Source organism: Lissotriton vulgaris, chromosome 11 (genome assembly GCF_964263255.1).
Source record: "Lissotriton vulgaris chromosome 11, aLisVul1.2, whole genome shotgun sequence".
NCBI lineage: Eukaryota > Metazoa > Chordata > Amphibia > Caudata > Salamandridae > Lissotriton > Lissotriton vulgaris.
Genome location: NC_141699.1, coordinates 620,395,278 through 620,420,417, shown reverse-complemented (window position 1 = coordinate 620,420,417; position 25,140 = coordinate 620,395,278).

Sequence of the window (25,140 nt, the reverse complement as noted above, 5' to 3'; positions counted from 1 at the left end):
AGAAAGACTTACTTTTATTCACCTGGAGGTCAAAATCTAACATTAAAATTGTATATTCCTCTATGAGACCCTGCAGTGCTCGGCCAGGTCATGCTATGAGCACCGCATGGTCGGCATACAGGAGTATGGAGAGTGGGAGATGAAGTCAGTCATTCCATAGCAGACCTGTTGACCCTTGACTTCTACCATTGCACACAACACACATTGTATACATGGTATGGGTAGTCAGGTCGTAAAGTCCCTTCGGTCCTGAAGAATGCGTTTCACTGCATGGCTAATATAGTTTGGACAGAAACATGTCAACCCTTAGTTTAGTGATGAGGGAGTTTTCCTGATTAACTAATTTGTCTATCACATCTTTTTTAACCTTGTATAAGTGAGGATGCAAGCATTTTAAACATTTGGAATTTGGGCGGATCTACGCATTACCAAAGTAACGTTGGGTTGCCAAATTCCACTCATTGCGCTTGCAGAATGACATTTTCTGCTGGCGCCTACCTAAAAATCTAATGTGCATTTGTTTATCTTACTTTAGAGTCAAAGAGGCAGAATAACAACTGGATGCTAAGGAATTCGGAGACCTCCATCTTACAATTCCACATACATGACATAATGATTTGGATTTCACCCAACACACAATTTATATTGCTATAAAAAAGAACTACAGCCTGAGGTGATGTGTATGCATCATGAGTCTGCCATTTAGGCAGTAGAGAAGTAAAGACCATAGTGCATATTGTTCTGTGTTAATTTTAGTGCCCAACAGTTCATTTTAATGTTCAAGAATATGTAGTCACTTGCCACACCTGTGCTAAAAAATAATCACTACATTCCAAATGTTTTGGAAGTTTTCAACTTTTACCAGTGGCTCCTGAACCTTGGCATATTATCTCTATTGACTTTATTACAGATAACTTCAAGTAACAATGTTAGCAGTTTATACTTTCTCAAAGAAGGCTAATTTTCTCTTTACCTTAAGTCACCTGCAGATGAAGAAATAGCCTAATGTTTTCTAACCGACATATTCTGCCTCTGTGGTCTAATTCATCTGCTAATTGGATAAAGAGGCACTCAATATCTTTCTTGCTTTTGGAAAGCTTTTTATAAGGCAGTAGGAATTGAACAAGCTCACTTTTCTGGTTACAACAATCAATCTAATAGGCAAAAAATGAGCAAATTAGTCTTGAAATATGTCTTGATGTTACTGCAACTCGATCCACTATGACTCTGCTTCTTATATTCCAATAGCAAAATCTTCTTACAAGAATGTAGCTTATCATGCCAACAGAGTTTCACCATTCTTTTACTTACAAGATTACCATCCAAGAATTTCCCCTTCTTCAACTTTTCACCTAACATTGATCTGTTGATTCCAGCACCTACTGACTACATGCAAGACTTACTGGAACAAAGACACATAATCTCTGATTGTCTACATCATTCTAATGTTGAAAGTTTGAAATAATATGCTGATACGACAAGATTGAACTCTTCTTCTTTTGCCTCTGGTGCTAAGGTCTCTTGTCTTCCCATTTTCTTTGTTTCATACCTTACCAGTATTTCTTTGACCTTGATATTGAAATCCGTTTATCACCACTCATCGGGATAATTCTGTAGCTTTTCATCTAAATCTGCCTTTCACTTGGAGAATTCATCCCATCTTTCAAGCTTCACAATTGAAATCTAATGCTTCTGATTCATACCATCATCTGTCTGCAGACCTACCTCCATTTATGATGTAAGTTCAACATGAATATGAGATCCAAGAAATGTATGACTCCCAAATTTTATGAGGCTGTCTTCATTGTTGGAGAAGATCATGAACCGCCAGCTCACGTCCTTTGTTTCCTCTCAGAACTTGCTGGATGCCACGCAATATGGCTTCCGGGAGGGGCATGGTTCGGACACAGCCTTGGTCATGGCAGCAGAGGAGCTTCGATCATCGCAGGATTCAGGTGCGAAGGCCGCCTTGATCCTTTTGGATCTTTCAGCTGCTTTCGACACCGTGAACCATGACATCCTCATTTTGAGTCTACATAGGCTGGGGGTTTCAGGTCTGGCATTAAGTCTGCTTGAATCTTACCTTAATAATAGATGCCAGTTTGTGCAGATTGACAACCAATGTTCGAAGCAATTTTCACTCCTGTGTGGGGTCCCGCAGGGCTCATCTTTGAGCCCTACACTGTTCAACCTATATGTTACTCCTTTAGCAGAGGTCATCAGGCAGTTTGGTTTTTCGTTAGTGTCCTACGCTGACGATACTCAAATCGTGGTTTCTATTTCTGGTAATCCAGATGAGACAGCAGCCTGTTTTAATCAATGTATGACATCTGTGGACCACTGGATGAGTACAAACTGCCTAAGGTTGAACGGAAGTAAAACTGAGGTGCTTCTTTTGGGCTCAGATCCTACTATATGGTCTGAAAAATTGTGGCCTCAGTCGATGGGAATTCTTCCTATCCCAGTAAAGAAGGCCAAAAATGTGGGAGTAATTTTTGATGACGGTCTTACGTTTCAATCTCAAGTTAAAAAGGTTGCTTCCCGGGTACATCTAACCCTAAAATTGATCCAGAAGGTGAAACTTTATATTCCCTCATCTACTGTTGAAACACTGGTAACATCTCTGGCTTTAGCTAAATTGGACTATGGCAATGCCCTGTATTTAGGGCTTCAAAAGCAACATCTTGTTAAGCTTTAACCGGTTCAAAATTCCGCTGCCATGATGCTGCTGAACACTCCCAAGTTCCAGTCGGTGTCCCAGGGCCTTAAACATCTTCACTGGTTGCCGGTGAAAAAAAGAGCGGAATTCAAGGCCTTATGTTTGGCCTTCAAAGCCCTCAGACTGGACCTGAATACCTGAGACAACGTCTACTTTGGTATCATCCAAACAGAACACTTTGTTCTGCCACGAGTAAAGTTCTTCAGGTATTGAAAATCAGGAGGGTGTGCTAGGGAGGAAGTAGTTTCTTTCTCTACACTGTCAAATTGTGGAACACACTGCCTTTATCCATAAAGTACAGTACAACTCTTCTCTCGTTTAGAAAGGTGATAAAAACTTGGCTTTTTATGCACTGATTTTTTACTTTTGGTATTTTTCCTCTGCTGCAGCGCCTAGACACCCCGGGCATTCAAGCGCAATATCAATTTTAAATTCAATTCAATTCAATTCATTCTTGAAGCATTAAAGAATTTCCATCCAGTGAATGCTCTTGGAGAGATGTTTCTCCTGTCTATGACTCTTTGTTGGTATTTAATTTTTTACACTGCCAGCCTGATCAATTTTGAGATTTTTGGTGAGCGCAATCTGTGAATGAGACTCACTTGAGGGATCAGCAGCATGGTCATTCAGTCGTGCACCTACTGCCAGCAAGCAGATCATCTTTGGTACTTGGGCTCATCACTGGGTAAGGAGACTTCTGCAGCTCTCTATGTCATTATTGGTGTTCCATGGTCACAGCAACTCAGAAGATCCCACCTGCATGATGGCGTGGCACACTGAATAATCGGCTCCCAAAGTGGGGGACTTTGAAGGAAAAGAAGATGCCAAGCATGAGGTAGTTCTTAATTTGGCCATTTTGAAGGTACAGCATCATCCTGAAGAAGTAGGAATGGATGACCTTAAAATCATTCCTGTCAAAGATGGTGGCTTCTCCAGTGCTTATGGTGAGAGTTTCCCAATCCAAGATGATTCCCACCATTTCCCTATGATGTAATTTTCTGTCTGAACCATATATATGCCAGTTTGGTCAGAGAAGGATGTCCATGTCCCATTTTCATTGCGATCATCACCCTATTATGATGTCAGTCCCTGGTGGTTTGCTACTTTTTTCAGCAGCTGTATTTATTGATGTCCTTGCCTCAAATACATTATGCTGGGCTCCATCGCCTCTCTGACTTGCTTATCAATTACTACAACATTCATTATCTTCAATCAAGAGCTACCAATACTGCTGATGTTTTTTTCTATCCTTTGTGGCTTTTTTCTCCTAACATAGCTCCTTTTTAAGGAGACACATGTCAACTTTTCTTGTGTGTAGTAAGTGCAGAGTGGCACCATTGCTACTCTATAGAATTACTCTTTCCTTGGTCAATCAACAAGAAAATTAGAAAGGCACTCAACTAAGCATGGGCGAATTTTGCGAATCTGGCGTTCGCGAATTTTGCGAATTTGCGAACTCGCAATCTGCAAAATCCGCGAATTCTCGCGAATTTGCGGATTTTTTTTTGTGTTCGTAAGGATTTCTGCCAGTTCGCAAGGATTTCTGACAGTTCGCGAGGGTTTTGTACCAGTTCGCAATTGCGAACTTACATGTCGGCTCGCAACGGTCACGATTATGTTGTTTCTACGTCTGGTTCATCATCACAGGTTCCCAGCACCCTCTGTTTCTCCCCTGCCACCCTCTGTTTCACCCATGCCACCCTCTGGTACATCAATGCCACCCTCTGGTTCATCATCACTGTAGATTATGGGGGGAAAAAGCAAGCACACCTGCCTGCTTCAACTGACATGAATAAATTTGGGGTTGATTTATTAATGTGTCACTGATTTAAAATTCCAGTCTGGCACCTGCTTCCTTATCTGTAATTTGCTTTCTGTTGCAGTGCAATTTTTTTTTCCAGGACCTTTGTGGCCTACTTGTAGCTATTCTATGAGCCTGCTGTGAGGGTCAGAGCAGGGTTATACAATTGTTGCAACTAGCAACTGAACTCTGGAGGGGCACCTGCTTTCACTTTTGCAAAACTCGTTTTTCTGCAGAACAGCATTACAGCAACTGTAATGCCCCAAACAAGCTTATATGAGAAAGTTGATTTCTAATCCAAAAGTTATCCAAAGAAAATCAAAAGGCCTCAAATCCAAAAAAGTGCAGGCAAATGTCAACCTGAGGAGTTATTCTGATAAAAATCATCATTTTCAGAAGGTCTATGCTGCTTGCTAGTAGATTTCTTGTGCAGAATTGCAATTTTTGTCATTTCGCGAGTGCGAGATTGTTGCTGCCCGCCGCACCTACATGTTCTCAATTGCGAACTTACACCACACGCCCCAAAATTGTATCACCAAGAAAAAAAAATCCGCTGCATGCGAATTTGCGGATTTTCGGTAAATTCGCGAGCGTTCGCGGATTGCGAATTTACCGAAAATCCGCAAAATCCGCGAGCGGAACGGATTTTCCACCCATGCTTACACTCAACCTTTAATAAATTCTGATCTTTGACTGAAGGCCAGTTGGCCATGGATCCACCACAAGGATTCAGGAAACAAACTATCAGCTCCTTTATTTGTGCTTTGGCCCAACTATAAGCTCATTTATTTGTGCTTTGGCCCATGATTGGGGTGGTGGAGAAGTAGCTTTTGAGAGAGTACAACAAGTGGTTCTGTATCTGGGCAGCCTACCCATTGCAGACCACTGTTGCCATCTGGCTCTCCAGACTAATGTTTAGAATCAGAGAAATGTCACTTGACTCTGAGGTTCTGCCTGTCCAGATATACTGAGCAGAGTCATGGAGCCCCTCCTAGCTTGGTCTGGTGGTGCGCAGTCCAGATTCTATGACTGAACAAATATAGCACCTAATAATCTAGTGGACAAATAGACCTCCTCTATGACAGCACGTCTCAGACCTTGTAAAGAATATTACAACTTCTATACAGCTATTAGGCCATAACATACTTTGTGATCTTTGAACAGTACCATATCATCCTATTTTGGGCACCTACTCTTTTCTGCCACAAGGCAATCTAAAACTCTACAACAGATGGCACAATACAGGTACCTGATAGACCTTAATAAAAGCTAGCCAGCTTAAACAGAACTAACATTTTTCAGCCACTAACTTACATGACACTATTATTTTCAGTGTGTTTTATCTTGAGCAAGTGGCATGTGAGATCAATACAAAACCTGCACAGTATGCTCTGTATGGTTATTCCCAAAGGTATAGAGAGTGAAATTCTCAGGACATCAGAAATAGGTTCTTACCCTCACAAGTTGGTGATGAACAAAATCAAGAGAGGCTCCTGTTAAACAGGGAAACACGCTATACAGGTACATGATAGGAATGTATGTATGTCCATATCAGAAATCGTAACGGAGGTGCATCAAGAGGTAAGACATGTAAATGAGCTAGGTATCGCAGTGAAAAACTAGTCCAGTGATAAGGTAGAACTCTTTCATAGAGTTCAATCAGTTGAAGTGCACCAACCCAATTTAGAAATCAATGAGAAGCAGAAAACCCCAACAGGCCTAACAGTCTTATCATAAACAGCATCTCAAATGACAACAAAACTCATAATTTGGAAAATATGTTAACAAGAATTCAGACCGGAAGCTAGCAAACCCTCTGTCATACACAGGCTCCACTATTTCCACTCCGACATATAGAGGGAGCAATACATACTTATTATTGCTTTGACCTACTTCAACTACCATTTCATTAAACAATGTCTTGTGTACAAGAAAATCCAACACAAGATTTTACTACTAACTCAATTAAACTATTTGCGGATCCAGCTTCATCAAACTTGGCCAAAAGCTGTGAGATTCAGCAATTGACACAATTCACCTAGGGTGGAAAAACCATACAAATATTATTTTCCATATCATCTTAAACTTTAAGAGAAAATTAGATTAGCCAAGGTACTACGTAGAATATCTGCTTATATGAGAAGGATTTTAAGGAAGGGCTTTTATATACAAACGAAAAATCGAATAAACAGAGACTGAGAAGGGTTTCAATCCAGACAGAAGACAGACATCAGGAATGTCAAAACTCAGTAACAGCACAGGGACATAACAACCAGTTACTGTTTACTGTTGCACAGTTAATTTCAGACCATTGAGCATGCTTGTTTTAGAGTGGTCGAGCTCCATGGTGGTTCCTGTGCTTGGTTTACATAAACAGCCCTTTTAGCTCTTTTGGGATTAAAGAAAGTTTTAATTGCAAAGAACAAAGGACTATCCGTGAATACAGTGGTCACCAGGCTGCTAAGGGAAGGTTGTCATCCTTAACCAGCTAACAACCACCCTCAATCGGAGCCCACCCACCGACCCGACCGACCCCGACACCGCTGCTCGCAACCTCAGACAGTGGATCGACGACTGCACCAACACCCACTTCTTGATCAAGAAACCCTCCAACAGACACACCAGCAAGAAAGCCAGCTGGTTCACCGAGGGCCTCCAGGCTTCCAAGCAAACTTGCAAAAGAATAGAGAAGACATGGCACCGTGAACCAACACTGGATAACTACGCAGCCCACAAGAACGCCATGCGCCAATACCATCACCTCACCAGATCCGCCAAAAAGGCCTCCTTCAAAGACCGCCTAGATGACACACATCAGCAAAGAGCTCTTCAACATCGTGAAGGAACTCTCCAACCCCCAGCTCCAACACCAACGACATCCCACCTTCGCAAGACCTGTGCAACTCCCTTGCCACCTTTTTCCATCGCAAGATCGCAGACATCCACAACAGCTTCAACGTCACAACCGCCCGACAGCCACTGAGACCCCCGTCCCCACGGCCACCATCCACCCCAAACCCCTGCTTCTCCTGGACCAACATAAGCGACAACGACACTATCAACATCACGACCTCCAGCCACTCCGGATCTCCGTCAGACCCATCCCCACACCACATCTTCAACAAAGCAATCACCACCATCGCACCCCATCTCCGGAAAGCCATCAACATCTCCTTTGAGACAGCAACCTTCCCGGAGAGCTGGAAGCACGCCAAGATCCACGCCTTACTCAAAAACCCCAAGGCTGACCCTAAGGACCTCAAGAACTTCTGGCCCATCCCCCTGCTCCCGTTCCCGGCAAAGGTAATCGAGAAGGCCGTCAACAGACAACTGACCCACTACCTCGAGGAGAATAGCATCCTGGACCCATCCCAGTCCGGGTTCCGCAGCAACTACAGCACCAAAACTGCCCTTAACGCCGCCACTGACGACATCAGTGCCTGTCTGGACAAAGGCAAAATCGCGGCCCTCATCCTCCTGGACCTGTAAGCCGACTTCGACTGTCTGCCACCGCACACTACGCACACGCCTCCATGAAGCAGGGATCAGAAGCAAGGCTCTGGACTGGAGCACATCCTTCCTCTCCGGCAGAACCCAGAGTGTCAGCCTCCCCCTTTCCGCTACGAAGCCACCAAGATCATGGGCGTCGTACCCCAGGGCTCATCAATCAGCCCAACATTGTTCAACATCTACATGGCACTGCTCACCCACGTCGCCCGACTGCATGACCTCAACATCATCTCCTATGCCGATAACACCCAGCTGATCCTATCCCTCACCAAGCACCCCCTCACAGCCAAAACGAATCTCCACAAAGGAATGAAAGCTGTCACCGAGTGGATGAACAACAGCCGCCTGAAGCTAAACTCGGACAAGACAGAAGTCCTCATCCTCGGCTCCACCCCCTCCGCCTGGGACGACTCCTAGTGGCCGACCTCCCCCCCCACCTGTAATGAACATTGGATGGTTGTTTTAATGGGACAAAAAACTATGGTAGGGGGGGACCTGGGGGAAGTTTAAAGACCAAGCTCTGGATACTCTCCCCAACGAAACATATAAACAACAATGGTACCAGAGGGTCTCAAAAAAAGTGCCCAGATGGAAAGAAAAGCCAACCCATCCCTGACCTCTAAAGAGATGCATCACAGAGGGCTCTCAACAGGATGAGGAAAATACCCATCAGTCACCAATCGGATCCGCCCTTCATCATTTGGGATTTTATCCGTACCACCCGTCTGAGAAGATCAGTGCCACAATTAGAGGTCAACCCGGTGGTAAGGGGGTTCCTCAACAGTTACCGGCAATGACAGTGTGGTGTGCCTCTCGATGTTGTGAGTGGCCAAAAGTGGGACTGGGGTGTGCAGTGATAGAGAGTGTATGGAAGTGAAGAAACCAAGAAAGGGGTGTATTAAAATTGGTTCAGAAAGAACACAAAACAAACTTTATTTTCTGTGTGCCTAACGTACCAATATTAAAAATATAACCTAAGGCTGTCTGGTTATGTGGACCGCCTAAGGTAGATGTGGTCGACTAGGCCCCTAGACGGCCAGGACGCCGGCCCTGGAGTACCTACGGAGAGAGCGGTGCTTCATCTTCCCCTGAGCCGCTGCCAGGTGGGGTGAGGCCAGCCTACCTTGCAGATCTAGTGAATAACACAGACTGTAAGGGCACCCGGAGCAATCAGGTGACCAAATGCACTTGCTACTTGTCTTCCTGGTGTCGTTTTTCACTTCACTTTTTCCCACATGGTACAGTAGTTTTATTCATTTCCTGGTCCTGATGAATGCAAGGACGCAATAGTCCCCTAATTGCAGAAACTAGTCGACCACATCTACCTTAGGCGGTCCACATAACCAGACAGCCTTAGGTTATATTTTTAATATTGGTACGTTAGGCACACAGAAAATAAAGTTTGTTTTGTGCTCTTTCTGAACCAATTTTAATACACCCCTTTCTTGGTTTCTTCACTTCCATACACTCTCTATCACTGCACACCCCAGTCCCACTTTTGGCCACTCACAACATCGAGAGGCACACCACACTGTCATTGCCGGTAACTGTTGAGGAACCCCCTTACCACCGGGTTGACCTCTAATTGTGGCACCGATCTTCTCAGACGGGTGGTACGGATAAAATCCCAAATGATGAAGGGCGGATCCGATTGGTGACTGATGGGTATTTTCCTCATCCTGTTGAGAGTCCTCTGTGACGCATCTCTTTAGAGGTCAGGGATGGGTTGGCTTTTCTTTCCATCTGGGCACTTTTTTTGAGACCCTCTGGTACCATTGTTGTTTATATGTTTTAATGGGACAACCTTATCTACCCTGCCGCCATCAGGGACATAACGAACAGTAACTTTTTACTGTAGTACCTTTAACTTCTAGTGCTATGGCCCCTGTGCCAGTTTTACATTAACAGTCTCCGTAGGTCTGTTGAGATTGAAGAATGTTTTTAGTGCAAATCAATCAGTAACTTAGTCACATAATGGTATTAGTGGGGACACGACAGAGATATACATCCCGCCACGGGGATATTTTTATTTAACTTACCAAATTTTCCCTTTTTTTTCTCAAAGAGTTTTATATAGCGCGAACTTGACCCAAAGGTATCGGGTATGAGAGAGCTTTACATAGCACCAACCATTTGGATGGCAAAATGCATATTTTTTTAATCTGTACTGCATAGTCTTAACACTTAGGGCCATATTATCAAGAACGGCGTTAAAATTATCGCCGCTTTAGCAGCAGGAAATTGCCGCTAGAGCGACGATAATGGGCTTGATAATATGCCCTTGTGAATTCCCATAGAAACCCAGGTTCACACCAGTGTACTGGGAGATACAGGCACTTTTGAGGCATGTCAATTTTACGAGCCCTGTTTGGTGAGCATGATAATTAGCACTATCACATAATAGGTGTTGGGATCCTGAGAGTTTATCCCACCCTCCCTATTGTAAGATATTTTTGAAAAATATGTGGTAACTTAGAAATAGTGTGGCTAAAAGTCAAATTTTGTATTTACCTAATGTATTTCCCTGACGAAGGTATCCCACCGAAATGCATTGGGAGATGTCAAATATTCCAAGAACTTCATGCGCACAATGAAGAATATGGAAAAATGAAAATATGAAAACAAGTAAATAAACAAGAAAGAACTGTTGCATATTGGTTGTCATATGCTTCTGTGATGTCACATATGATGAAATTGATTAATGAATAGTGATGGATAACTATTGAAATATTTGTTGTATTAAAAATTGTCTAGCTTATAAATGACAACACAAGTTTGGACATATTGTATTGCACCGTGAGGGCAAGTGAATAGTGTGCACCACTCTCGAACAGGTTCTCTTTGTGTTTTGTTGAGCATCACATACCTGATTGGGGCTAATCAGGCTAAGAGGGCAGCACCATTGTTAAGATTATTGAGAATTGATGAAACTGTTAATATTGAGGAGCGCAGGTTATCAATTGTGTTATAGTTCTTAAATTGACCCAAGGGACATGATAGGAAAACCGAGTTTAGTATGCCTGAGCTCAGAATATTAGAGTGCATCTTGTGGTGAAGATTATTTTTGTGTTCTGTGTTTGAAAGAGCCACTTATGAAAGGTGGGTGTTTTCCTGCCTCAGCCTTCCAGTGGGCTCTGCTGTTATGTGTATTGGCAGTCTGGTTTTAGAGGGACAGGGCAGGCTGAGCCCGACCTAGATTGAACAGAGAGAACTGCAGATGGAGTATGGGGAGGGGTGACCCTTTGATCTGAGCAGGGCTGTGCCTGGCAAGGTGAATGATGTCTCCACCTCCCACTGTGCATCTGATGGCAGACCCCCTCTTCCTAAATGGCAGGATGCAGCCTTGTAAATAAAGTGCTCCAGGAGGACACCCAACTGGTTCTAGCATGGTTCAGGGGTTTGTGACTGTTGAGAACAAAGACTTTTTGGAGTATAAGTATATGTGCTAAAACCCCTACCCAGTGTGTTACTTCTGGATGTCAAGACGAACCTCTGTCCATGTAACTAGAGGGAAATGTAAATGTAAATGTATTTATATAGCGCAAATCACTGACCGAGGTCGGTATCTAAGCGCTTGCTTAGGGAACCCGTCCTGGTATTCCCCTGTGAGATAACCCCGGCAGGGTATCCACAAGGTGAAAGCCAGGCATCCCGCCGCGAGGGGCCGTTGTGGAGATTAAGCAAGCTATTGCCCAGAGTCGCAGAGTGTGAACCCGTGAGTCGAGAAGGCACCGGAGCGAGAATTATCGAGTCCGTGGGATTTTTTAGCCCAAGACCTGCCGAGGCGGGGAATTGAACCCTGGTCCAGGGCCGATCTCAGCTTCCGGGTCTGCCGCCTCTAACCCCTGAGCCACACTTTGAAACTTTCATCCGTCATGCTGAAGCAACTACCCAAAGGCCTGATTTGAGCTTGCCTCCTGCTGAAGTCTCAGGGACATTAGACTTCACCCATCAGCCGGCTGGATTCCTATTTGAGGGGGATTCGAATCACAGGTGAGGCTTCTGTTGAGAATTCCAGAGCCTCTTGTTCTACTGCATGGAACGTGGGCTGAAAGTCATCGTGATCGCTATTGTGGGCCGCTGGAGCTGAGGAGCTGTGCCGCTGAGTGTCCGCATTTGCCTGTGTTACCAAAGTCATCACTATTGCTATTATGAGCCGAAGCATCTGAGGAGCTGTACCGCTGAGTTCCCGCATTTGCCTGTGTAACCAAAGTAATTGCTATCGCGGGCCGCTGCAGCTGAGGAGCTGTGGCGCTAAGTGCCCGCATTTGCTGTCCTATGAGAATCATCGATTTTGCTATTGTGGGCCGCTGCAGCTCAGGAGCTGTGCCGCAGCTGAGGAGCTGTGCCGCTGAGTGCCCGCATTTGCCGTCCTACTAGAATAATCGCTATTGCTATTGTGGGCCTGCTACAAGAGAGACTTGTGTAGCTAAGTGCCCGCATTTGCCGTCCTACAAGAATCACCGCTACCACTATTGTGGGCTGCTGCAGCTGAGAAGCTCTGCCGCAGAGTGCCCGCACTTGCCATCCTACGAGAATCATCGCTATTGTGGGCCGTGGCAGCTGAGGAGCTGTGCTGCTGAGTGCCCGCACTAGTCCCCCCTTTGAGGATCTTGTTATCAACTGCATGTGCTGCTGTGAGGATCAGGACTTGCATTTGTTATCCACATACAATAACTAGTGACGCTACTAGTGAGTGTCGGCTTAGGCACAACCACATACGGTTTGATTTTGTTCTATTGCTGATTGTAATTGCTAGTTATGTCTACAATGGGTAGGCCAATGTCTAATGCTTCAGAGGATCTCATCTTTGACGAAGACAGGTTAGAAATCTACACTGCCAAACAGCTAAAGTCTTTTAGCAGCCCTTAAGGCCTGGTTAGAAGCGAGAGAGTCCACTAGGAATGTGAAAACGAATGCTGGATGTAATGTAAAGCACTTTCCAACCCAGGTACTAGTGTGTCCTCAAAGGGTATGTCTCCAGAAGAGATGGAGGACAGGGAGAGAGATAGGAGGCATAGTTTGGAGATGGCCAAATTAGAAGGTCAGAAGGACCTAGAGAGTAAAAAAAATGGATATTGAGAAAAACAGGTTGGCATTTGAGCTTGAGAAAATTAAACTTGAGCATTAGAGAGTATTGAGGGAGTTGGAGATCAAGGCTAAGAGTTTAGAGATCTCCCCCTCTGGTGGCAGCATACCTTTAGTACCTACAGAGAGTAGAGTTTACGTACCCAAGGATGTCATCATGGATTTCCATAAGAGTGAGGATATTGGGCAATGATTTGCCACATTTGAGATAGCCATGGTGTGCCGCCGGGTCCCTGAGAAGGATTGGGGAGCGGGGTTGTGAGGATGCTTTGTGAGTGATGGAAGGGAATAAGTGTGGGCGCAAAATCCGTTCCGCTCCCGGATTTTGAGGATTTTTGGCAATTTCGCAATCCGCAAATCTCGCGAAATTGACGAAAATTCGCAAATTCGCTCGCAGGCGGATTTGTTTTTTTTTTTGCAGCATCTTCGTGGATAATGCAGGCAGGATTCATTCTGGCACGATGCTCCTGTCACAAAAATTAAACCTCAACAGGAAGCACTTACAGATATAAATAAAGCAGGTGCCCGAGTTGAAGCTCAAATTCAGTCACGCATTACAATCAGCCCAAACAACTAGTGAGCGCGGTCGAGGCTAGGCAGGTGTGCTTCCTCCCCATATCTACCGCCTACAATTAGATGTAATCCCTGATGGAGGACTTTGCATCCACGAGTTACTCAAGCGCAATCCCCGTGTACTTACTGTAACCAGGAGGCTGCTTCCTTCTCATCTGCTGCTCTGATCAGTCTCTGACCCTTAGAAGAGGCATGTGAACTCGCATGGAAGCCCCACCCGTTTGGCCCCGCCACACCCGCTCAAATTCAGTCACGCATTACAATCAGCCCAAACAACTAGTGAGCGCGGTCGAGGCTAGGCAGGTGTGCTTCCTCCCCATATCTACCGCCTACTATTAGATATAATCCTTGATGGAGGACTTTGCATCCACGAGTTTTTCGAGCGCAATCCCCGTGTACTTACTGTGATCAGGCGGCTGCTTTCTTCTCATCTGCTGCTCTGATCGGTCTCTGACCCTTTATAAACAAGAGGCATGTGAACTCGCATAGAAGCCGCGCCCATTTGGCCCCGCACCAAACACACTAGGGTACACGTGTCACTTTAATGCAAATGGCAAAAAATTCCTCGATTTCGCTGGAAAATCCGCGAACTCATGGATTTCGTTGCCATTTCGTGCGAATTTGCGGACCGCGGATCCGCAAAATTCTCCCATACTTAGAAGGGATACCTTGTTAGGATCTGCCTGAAGAGAGCAGGAAAGTGTATGCCCACATGAATGAGGCCTTGATGACCAGATTTAGTTTGACCCCAGAAATGTACAGGCAGAGGTTTAGAACCTGCAAGAAGTTAGAGGGTACCACTTGGGTCGAATATGTGTCTTTTTTTGGCAGAGCAATGGATGGCTGGGTAAAGGGTAGCAAATTGGAAACTTTTGAGCAACTGTATGATTTGTTTGCATGGGAGCATTTATTTAGTAACTGTTTTCCAGAGCTACGCCAGCACCTTATGGATAGCAAGCTAACTAACCCTAGAAAGCTTGCTAAGGAGGCGGACCGCTGGGTGACCACCCGAGTTCGCAAGGATCCTGTGGGAGACTTCGCCAAAGGTGGGCGGGGTCCCCAGCAGAAAAGTGGGGGGACAGGGGTAAACCGAGGGAGTTCCATAGAGGGCCCAAAAGTAATTCCCAAGGGCACTAAGGAGTGGTGTCCCAGCCTCCCCCTGAGATGAAGCCAGTGACCCCGACAGGAAGGCCTGTTCAGAGGGGGCCTCTAATTTGTTTTAAGTGTGGCCAAGTGGGCCACCGGTATTACCATCCCCAGTGTCCTCAGAGGGACTCCAATGCACCACCCTGTGCGCCCGCCAGATTACTAGTGTAGCCCTGGTAGGGGAGGAGATGGGTTCCCAAGGTGGGTGGGATCCCGTAGAATTGATCCTTGTCTCGCTAGGAGACTTTGAGAAGGTCCCTAGCCCCACGCTGCCTGATAACACTAAGAAGTACAGGCAGTGGGTGCCCATCAATGGCCATAGGGTGGAGGCTCTGAGGGACACAGGAGCTAATGTGACTGCTGTCAGCTCCCGGTTGGTGCCCAGAGAGCAGGTTGTCCCCCATGCATTCTACCCAGTACTGTCAGCAGACAACTCTGAGAACCAGTGTGAGGTGGCTCAAGTTCCCTTTGAGTGGGTGGGGGTCTCAAGAACTCTTCAGGTAGCTGTGAGGCCAGCCATGCCAGTAGACTGTCTGTGGGGCAATGATTTAGAGAACTCCCCGTGGGCTATGGTGAGGAAAAAATCTCACTTGGAAATGTTGGGTCTGCCTGAGTGGGCATGCGTGATGTCTCGGTCAATGGCGGCCAGTAAGGTTGTTCAGAAGGATCTGGAGCCTGAAAGTATGGCCTAGGTCCCTGCATTAAAGAGAAGGGGTAGGCGTGTGGGAAACTGGCCCCATGGTTCCCACGATCCAGGAGGGAGCGGACCTTAGAGGGAATGCCCTGGAGCCTACAGGGAAAAAAAATTGCCGAACTTGGGGACCTGCCTGAGCTGACCCATTGGCAGCAGGCAGACATTCCTGCTTTCAAGGAATAATCATTGGCCGTGCAAAGACAATACTGCCATCAATGTCTCCTTTCTACTAACTGTTCAGTTGAGCCAAACATAGGTGAAAAGAGATACAAATCTAGTAATCCCTTTAATTGTTTAAACACCACCTTAACTGTACTCCATGACTTGCCTTTCATGCTGTCTGCTGGCTCTAACAGAGGCATTGCAATTGTCACAAATCAACTGTGATAAGTTATTAGAGTTGCTATGTCATTTTCATATAACTGGTGGACAGTATTGTGATTAATTGGTCTGTAATGTAAAAGAAGCACATTTTATACATGTATTACAGGCTTCCAGGTTTTATATTACTACAATAATGCTAATGTTCATGGGGTACATATAACAATATGGATTGATTTCAAATACTGGAGCACGGAGTGACTTTATTACCCTGCTCATGTCTGGGATTGGCAAAAGAAATAAATGCCCCAAATATTTCCTCCACTGCCTGCTTTGATAACTGTCAAAGTTTAAACAAATTATTGGGAGAGGATGGAGCCTTATGGCTGGAGCGGTCGTCGTCAAAGCTGGGGAACCAGGTTCGCGTCTCGGCAATGACGCTCAACATCCTATGATTCTGGGCAAATCACTTAATCTCCCTGTGCCTAACAAAATTTAATGTGTCCTCAGGTAACGAAACTGGTGCTATGTAAAGTACTGTGATACCCGATATCTTCGGGTCTAGTTCGCGCTATATAAAACTCTTAAAAAAACCTAAATAAAAACTGAACAACTACCTAGCATGGTACAGAATGGTACATTTAATTCCACACTTTCGGGTCCTTAAGGGTGGTTTGTAGACAGCAGACACTAATGGATGTCATGCTTGTTTTCGCAATTCCACACCTGGGCTCAAATCAAGCAGACCCGATCCCAGATATTCTCAATCACAACATTCTGGTATTGTTACCACCTATTCAATGGGAAAATTGTGTCTACAATGGGTGTATCCACACTGTCTGCAGTGAAAAAACATCTTTCATGTCTGAGGACATGGATTTATCAGATTTTCTACTGAGTTCCAAATCTCCACATTCTAAAAGATTAATTTATGGTGCCTATAATGCAATTTGGAAACTGTCCCAAAAGGAAGCTGCTGCAAGTTTAAAACAAATTGATCAATATAATTTGGATAAAGTGCTTATTGTGTTAGATATTAGTATGAATACACTGTCTTCCCGCATTTATCATTTTAAAAGCATTGGGTGGTCGTATTGCTATTGCGCAAAGTGACATATCAACACTGTATCATGGGCAAAGTCTGCTTAGATTTACTATGCAGTTTCGCTAGACGCTTCAAACCCTTAATAATGGGCGCATAGAATAGAGCTATTTGAATTGCAGTAATTTCTTCTTGCCTTTTAATTTTAACACAAAAGCAACAATTGATGACAATGAAAGACAACCTACACAATGCTGCCTTTAGAGAAGTTCCAGTCACTATATCCAAAACTCCTTCAGCTATGCGACTGATACACTGCATTGTCTCTTTAACTATTTCAACATTTCGTTCAAAGCTTGCATGAAACATTTTCCTGTCAGTAGATATGACCCCTCCGGAGGCAGCTTTATCCATGAGTTATGGTCGCTTCACTTCTCCTATCGCTGTAAAAGGGCCAATGAGGAAGTTTTTTTTTTACTGGATAGGAATGAGACTCCACTGTGGTACATTCACTCTTTTGCAAACACGTTAAGATCCATGGTGCTATAATGCTTCAGCAACAAATTAGTCCTGTTATTTAAAAGGAATACCGTCTCCCGTAATTCTTTCACTTATTATGGTCTTTTCGAATGGGAGTTATTTAATGCTTAGCGATCAAGACTGTGGCGGAATGCAAGTTGGAGTTCCACCTGTTTTGTCTGCTTTCAAGCTCGTCACTTGTTCCAACAACGTCCTGTTCCCCCTACACAAGTCATTGTTGTGGCCCCCAACAAGCTAACCAAACTCTAAACTTTATTGTTTCAAAAAGAGGTAGCGCTCATATCTGCTCGTAAAACCTGCGAGTTTCAGGTTGCTAGAACTTCTAGTGAAATCCATTCATTGTTCAACCCAACCTCCCTCTGCATTTCGGTGATTTAGTGCAGACACAGCTGGCCTCGCGCAGTTTAAGATTGTCGGTACGGGCCTTGTCAGTTCATTCCGAACAATCTTTTGAGCAAAACTGGTATTGATTCAGAGGATTTCCGCTTCTGTTATTCCTCATTTGGGGCATTCTCATCCTATTTCTGCTTCTCCGAAATGGATGTTCCATTTACAAGCCCTCTGGAACTGCAACCGCTCCAATACTGAGCACATTGTTCAGTACTTTCGAATATTTCTACTACAAGAACTAGATCAACAGGTCGGTAACATACCAGCCTGCCTGGTTTATGCTAATGAGTCCTCAGTGACCCATTTTCAGGACTGCCCTTGGGTTTGCGGCTTCGACTCAAAGCGAAGTTTGAGACACTCACTTTTGAGGGATTTTGAGCATCGGCACATGGATCACAAAATACAGGCTCTACTAACACATATGCAGGTTACCCAGTAGCTATCTCTGCATCGGCTGAGACTGCGGATCATTGTCTGTTCTTTGGAACTTGAGCTGTCAATCAATCTTCTGCGGAGTCAGACTCCTTTTCGGAGTCCCTGGCCTTTGAATTTGTGAGTAACATCATGGATTAGTCTGAAGCACCATGATTTGACTATCTTTCAAAACTGACAATTCATTTTCTAGACATGTCTTTCTGAATATAAATTTATGAATTGTGCTTTGAATTGATATTCTAATTAATTTTGTATTTTTTTTAGTGCTTTATCGTGATATTGTCCAGACCAAAGGGAGGGTGTTGTGCGTTTCTCACATGGCCCATTGTTGTTTTCCCTATGTTAGCCCAATCATGCATATTGTAGGTCGCATTGGTTTTGCGCATTACTAAATATCACATTTGCTTGGTGTCACGTATGCTTTGCATAGAACCAGCAAGTTTTTGCATTTTTATTCTTTTCCTGGGATTTAGTCAGAACAGCCCAAGCAAGTTCAAACAGCATTGCTCCTTGTTATGTTCTCTGGCCAGACACTAGCCCCTAGACATATATTGGAGAAAGCAACTGCTGTTTTGAACACACATATCGTGTCGTATAACTAGGGATAGGGTCTATGAAAACAACAAACTCACAGAGCGAAGATCCTGAGACAAGAACGCTGTGGCAGCCGAGATGTACAACATAGACCAACCGCTTAGCTTTAATGGTAAGGGAGCATTTATGCAGATCTGTTAGATAACATGACAGGGCTCTTTATTATATATGGTTTATTAACCATGTGGATAACATTATTGACATCTACTTGTTAAATAATTGTGGAGTAATTATTGAACAATAGTTTAAATAAACATTGTACATTTCCTTAGTGTCTCTTTTTTTATCTTATTGTGGGCAAATACGAGTGAGAGAGCAAAAGGGTGTGTCCTGTTACCGTAATCCCTGAGAGCGTCGAGAGTGTTGTGTTCTGGGGTGCCCAAATCAATTATCTCTCTGGAACGGTTAGGAGGGCAAGTGAGGCACTATGGCTAGTCGGACTCAGGCTCATAGATACTGAGGGGGTATGGTGAATCATTCTCCTAAATACTGATGTTTAATGGTCCCAAGCATAGTTCTGTTCCTGAGCAAAATCCCTGCAACAACACCTGTGGAGAAAATGACTGATCCGGTCTCCCATTGGGTGGTTGTGTGCCGCTAAGAGAAAACTAAAGCAGCTTGCAGGCTGGTGCCAGAGGGACTGGGGACTGCGAGGTTCGGTGTTCCTGCAGGTCTGAATGTGGTCAGCTAGTTCCAGGCCCCCAAAGGAATAGGGTGCCTGTTGCTGGGGTGGTGGGAATGTACCCTCTATGAAGGTAAAATAGCTGCAAAAGCGGTTAAATTGTTGGTGATACATTGTTGCACCCTTGACTGAGCTGACTTCTAAGAAGCAGCCAAAGATTGTGAACTGGACTGACACCTGTCAGAAAGCTTTTGACGCACTGAAGACGGGCATGTGCACAGCCCCTGTATTTCAGGCACCCAATTTTTCAAAGGAATTTGTTGTCCAGACAGATTCTTCTGAGCATGGTGTGGGGGCTGTTCTGCCACAGATCAATGAGGAGGGCCTAGACCAACCTGTAGCCTTCATTAGTAGGAGGTTACTTCCACGGGAAGAGAGGTGGAGTGCAATTGAGCGTGAGGCATTTGCTGTTGTCTGGGCACTGAAGAAGCTGAGACCGTACCTGTTTGGGACTCACTTCCGGGTTGAGACAGACCACAGGCCCCTCAGATGGTTAATGCAGATGAGGGGAGAGAGTCCAAAGTTGTTGAGGTGGTCCATTTCCCTACAGGGTATGGACTTTATGGTGGAGCACCGCCCTGGTACAGAACACGCCAATGCTGATGGTCTGTCCAGATTTTTCCGCCTTAGTGATGCGAACCCCCAAGTGGGTGGGCAGTTCTCCCCACATTTCAGCTGGAGGGGGCACGTGTTAGACCTGGCACAATTGGCGTGGGTCTCTCTTCCATTTTTTGCTTTTGTCTCCTCTATGTGCTGTTGTTAGATGCTCTGGGCGCTGTGCCACTGCAGTTCAGTGCTACAGCACGAATGCGCCCTACTGTAAATTGACCCAAGGGACATGATAGGAAAATCGAGTTTAGTGTGCCCGAGCTCAGAATATTGTGGTGAAGATTATTTTTGTGTTCTGTGTTTGAAAGTGCCTCTTTTGAAAGGTGGGTGTTTTTCTGCCTCAGCCTTCCAGTGGGCTCTGCTGTTATGTGTATTGGCTGTCTGGTTTTTGAGGGACAGGGCAGGCTGAGCCTGACCTAGATTGAACGGAGAGATCTGCAGTTGGAGTATAGGGAGGGGTGACCCTTTGATCTGAGCAGGGCTGTGCCTGGCAAGGTGAATGATGGCTCCACCTCCCACAGTGTGTCTGATGGCAGACCCCCTCTTCCTGAAAGGCAGAATGAAGCCTTGTAAAAAAAGTGCTCCAGGACGACACCAAACTGGTTCTGGCTGGGTTCAGGTGTTTGTGACTTTTGAGAACAAAGACTTTTTGGGGTATAAGTATCTGTGCTAAAACCCCTACCCACTGTGTTAATTCTGGATGTCAAGAAGAACCTCTGTTCATGTAACTAGAGGGAAAGGAATTTGAAACTTTCATCCATCATGCTGAAGCAACTACCCAAGGGCCTGATTTGAGCTTGCCTCCTGATGAAGTCTCAGGGACATTAGACTTCACCCATCAGCCGCCTGGATTCTTATTTGAGGGGGATTCTACTCGCAGGTGAGGCCTCTGTTGAGAATTCCAGAGCCTCTGGTTATAATGCGGGGAACGCAGGCTGAAAGTCATTGTGATCGCTATTGTGGGCAGCTGTGCCGCTGAGTGCCCGCATTTGCCTGTGTTACCAAAGTCATGGGTATCACTATTGTGGGCCGCTGCAGCTGAGTAGCTGTGCCGCTGAGTGCCCGCATTTGCCGTCCTACGAGATTTAACACTATTGTGGGCCGCTGCAGGACTGTGCTGCTGAGTGCCCGCCTTTGTCGTCCTACAAGAATCATCGCTATCGCTATTGCGGGCCACTGCAGCTGAGGAGCTGTGCGGCTAAGTGCCCGCATTTGTCGTCCTACGAGAATCACCGCTTTTGCTATTGTAGGCCACTGCAGCTGAGGAGCTATGCCACTGAGTGCCCGCACTAGTTCCTCCTTCGATATCTTGTTATCACCTGCGTGTGCCCCTCGGTGGCCGCTTTTAAGCCCCGTCCCAGGATTATCGCGAGTGCATGCCGCGGACCACTGCAGCTGGAAGCTGTGGCCGCTGTGAGTCCGCCTATCATCACTGCGGCTTCCTTGTGAGTCTGCGTGACGTGCCCCTTTAAATCTCAGGTACATTGTGCATCATCGGGTTGCGTGGATCCCGGCCTCAAACTAAGTCTGTTCCACATCCATTTTGAGTGCCTTTATTGCTTTTGAAGTGAATCTGTATTTTATGTGCATTGTGGCTCCTTGAGCGCTTTTAGCCTAGTGTTCAGTCTATATAAAGATAACTATTTTTCTATAACTACTTTAGTGTCCGTTTGTAACGTCTCTCCTGCGTTATTGTGTACGGTCATAAATGCTTCACACACTGCCTCTGAGATAGGCCTGTCTGCTCGTGCTACGTTACCACAGGGTTGAACAGGGGTTATCAATGGGTGTAGCCCCCTTACTCTGACTTAGGAAGAAGGATCCCTAGTTGGACCTCGGCGCCAGCCACTGCCAACTAGAGATCCCCATTTCTAACAGAGACCAATTAAGCCAGATGCTAAATCAATTGGTGTATCCTAGATATAAAATGGTCTTCAACCATTTCTGTGTATTGCACTCAAGTCTGACATCATTTGATGGCTGTGTTGCTTGTCAGTGCTAGAAGGGTTAAATGTAAATATTTATTTAATCATGGTTTCCCACCCCAATACTTCGGTTGGTCAAGTCAGGTAAAAGCAAATTTTGAAACCGAATGTTCATTTAAATGTGCTGCATTTATATTATCTCTGTTTCCAAGCAATGGATAAGGGTTGAGCTTTGTATTGTTTTGCTAGTTTATAATCCAATGCCATAACAATTATGATTTTGATCCTCTTCAATTTGAAAGGTTTTAAATTTCAGATCGAGTCATAGCTCATTCTCTCCCACATAATTGACCTACATCCATTATTGTCAAGAAAGAAAAATTAATTCCCATTCATTTTCCTCCCACTCCTCTGAAGCCAAAGGTTTAGCAATTACTATACACTGTATCATGCAGTGATGTTAGAGAGCTGGAGTGTATAATGCTCGATATTGTGAAAGCCTTGAGTCATTTGTAGTAGTCCAATGCTGCTCAGAAAATACAAGAAATCTTTGCTTTAAAAATATTGAACTGACAAAATTACACACATTTTTCTCTATAGTATCCACTATGGCATTATAATACACCTCCCTCACACCATCTCACTGTTCACACAGCATCTCAATAAGCTGTCCAACATTATGATTCACTATATAACACATCACACAAAAATCATAAAGCTCACACCATATCATACTCTACAATTTGCCTATAATACCACATAGCTTAGGTTTCTTAGACCTTGATAGACGTCTACCAGCCATTAAGTCACTGGACACCCTGGCCTTCACTGGCCTGATGGGGGAACTTGTATCATATTTTGTGATCCTTTCCAGCCTTGCTGGGATATCACTGCCTACAAGATTAAGCTGGATGTTTTGTAAGCAGGGCAATTTTCCAAATGGGTGCTATGTCATGTTGGCTTCAATCTGCTATTTCTTTTTTGTTTAAAAAAAATAAACTTCTAAACCAGGTATAAATGATCGAAAAACAACAAAACAATGTATACACACTCGAGGGGTTTTCTTTATTTGTTTCTGGGTCAACAGAGTTGGTAGCAGGAGTTGAAGGACCAGCAAGAACTACAGGGTAAGTGACAACAACGGATCACATGGTTCAAACTATTATCCAGCACATGACAGCAAAGCCCATTGGGGCATATATGTGAAACAACACCACACAGAAAGTCACCTTGTTACATTGTACTGCATTACGGGGAAAATGAGGATTGCACCATATTTATTACAATGTGACGCATTCCTGCCATTTCCTCAACGCTGGCCAACAATGGACTGACTAGTGCCAAAGCAGGCACTCTTGCACCATGGGGCAAGGGTGCCTGCATTGCATGCAGTATTGTGTTTTGTGCAGAAAGGGGCACCTTCCTGCACACAAAATATCCAGAGAGGCATATTCCTCCTTCTATGTGTGCACACATAGAAAGAGAAAGTAATGATGATAAATAAAGATCTTTCTCCTCTTTTTGGCATATTCCCAGGTCTACCACTTTTTTAAAATCTAGGAATGCATCAAAACACATGGGAGTTGTGTGGGAACACCCACGCAATGCCCATGGAATGCCTTCTCAGGGCAGAGTAATGCAACCCAGCAATTTTTGCTGTGTTACTCCAGATTTATAAAGCCACTCAAGGCCTCACAAGGTGGCCTTGCGGGGCTTCATAAATTGCATTTTGTCCTTGTATTGCACTTGTCCCAGGGATGCAACTCCCCTTGTAAATATGCCCCTCTAATGCAAAGCACTGTGCTGTGTGCAAAGAAAAGAGCAGGGATGTCTCACATGTAAACTAATCCATCGCATAACTGTAATCTTAATGGCCAGTCACAATTATGCTCTAATCCAGGTTGTCCTTTGAATCTTGAGGCTTGCAGTGTAATGGAGAACATTATTGACCAGGACTACAAGTCCCATAATACAAAGGAAAAAACCTGGACTGGAACAGCACATCTTACATGAACCTTGGAAACTTGCAGAAATGCCAGTGCCAAATACAGGATCCATTGCTCCCTGATGCAAGTGTGCCTGTCTTGGGGCTAGGCGACAAAACGTGGATTGTAAAGTAATGCAATGAAGCGTGGCTTGGTAGAGGGTCAACTTGTCACCTGAGAGAGTATCCAGGTGCTGAATATGTGCATGCTCTCCAAGTAGGATCACTTGAAGAGCCAGGTGTACAGTCCTTAGCACAAATCAATTTTGCATGCAACAGTCTTGATGTGGTGGGTGAATATTTACACGTGTTGCTTGCCATGTAAGGGACCACCCTACCTCCTGTCTTGCTCATATGGATATTGGGGGTGAGGATGAGTGCAAGTGATGCAGAGTGTAGACCCATGCTTGTTAGGTGGAAGCATAGATGGTTTGTGAGCTAGGTGGGTCCCTGGTAGTGTGGTGCCTTGTAGGTGTGTCTGAGCATCTTGAACTGCCAGTGTGCTTGAATGGGGAGACATTGTATTTTGATGAGGTGAGGTGTGATCTGCGTGTTGCAAGGTAGGCAGAGTAATAATCTGGCAGTGGTATGTTGGATAGTTTGCCTCTTCTGTAGCAGCTATACAGAGATGTTGTGGTAGAGGGTATTGGTGTACTACAGTCTACATTTGATGAGGGTGGGGTGATGACCTCACAGGTACCAGGAGAGAGCCATATGAAGAAATTACTGGCCATGCAAATAATGTGAAAGTAGATGGCAGTGATACTGTGATTATGAAGGTTCATGGTGAGGTTGGTGTCCAGGTTTCTGGGATGGTTGGATTTTGAGGTGTTTGGGCTTAGTCATGTGAGCAACCAAGGTCAGTTCATGTTCCTGAATATCAGCACCACTATCTTGTGAGTTTGAGTAAGAGATAGGTCATTACTCTGACACAGAGTTAGCCATGTTAATCAATGTCATTATGGAATAATTGTTGGCGGTATTGGAGTGTCCTAAGAGTCTGATCTGGGTGGCTCCAGTGTAAGAGACGAACAGAGGGTTCTGGGTCTGAATGATGAGTGTCATAGAAGTTGTATACAAGTTTCAG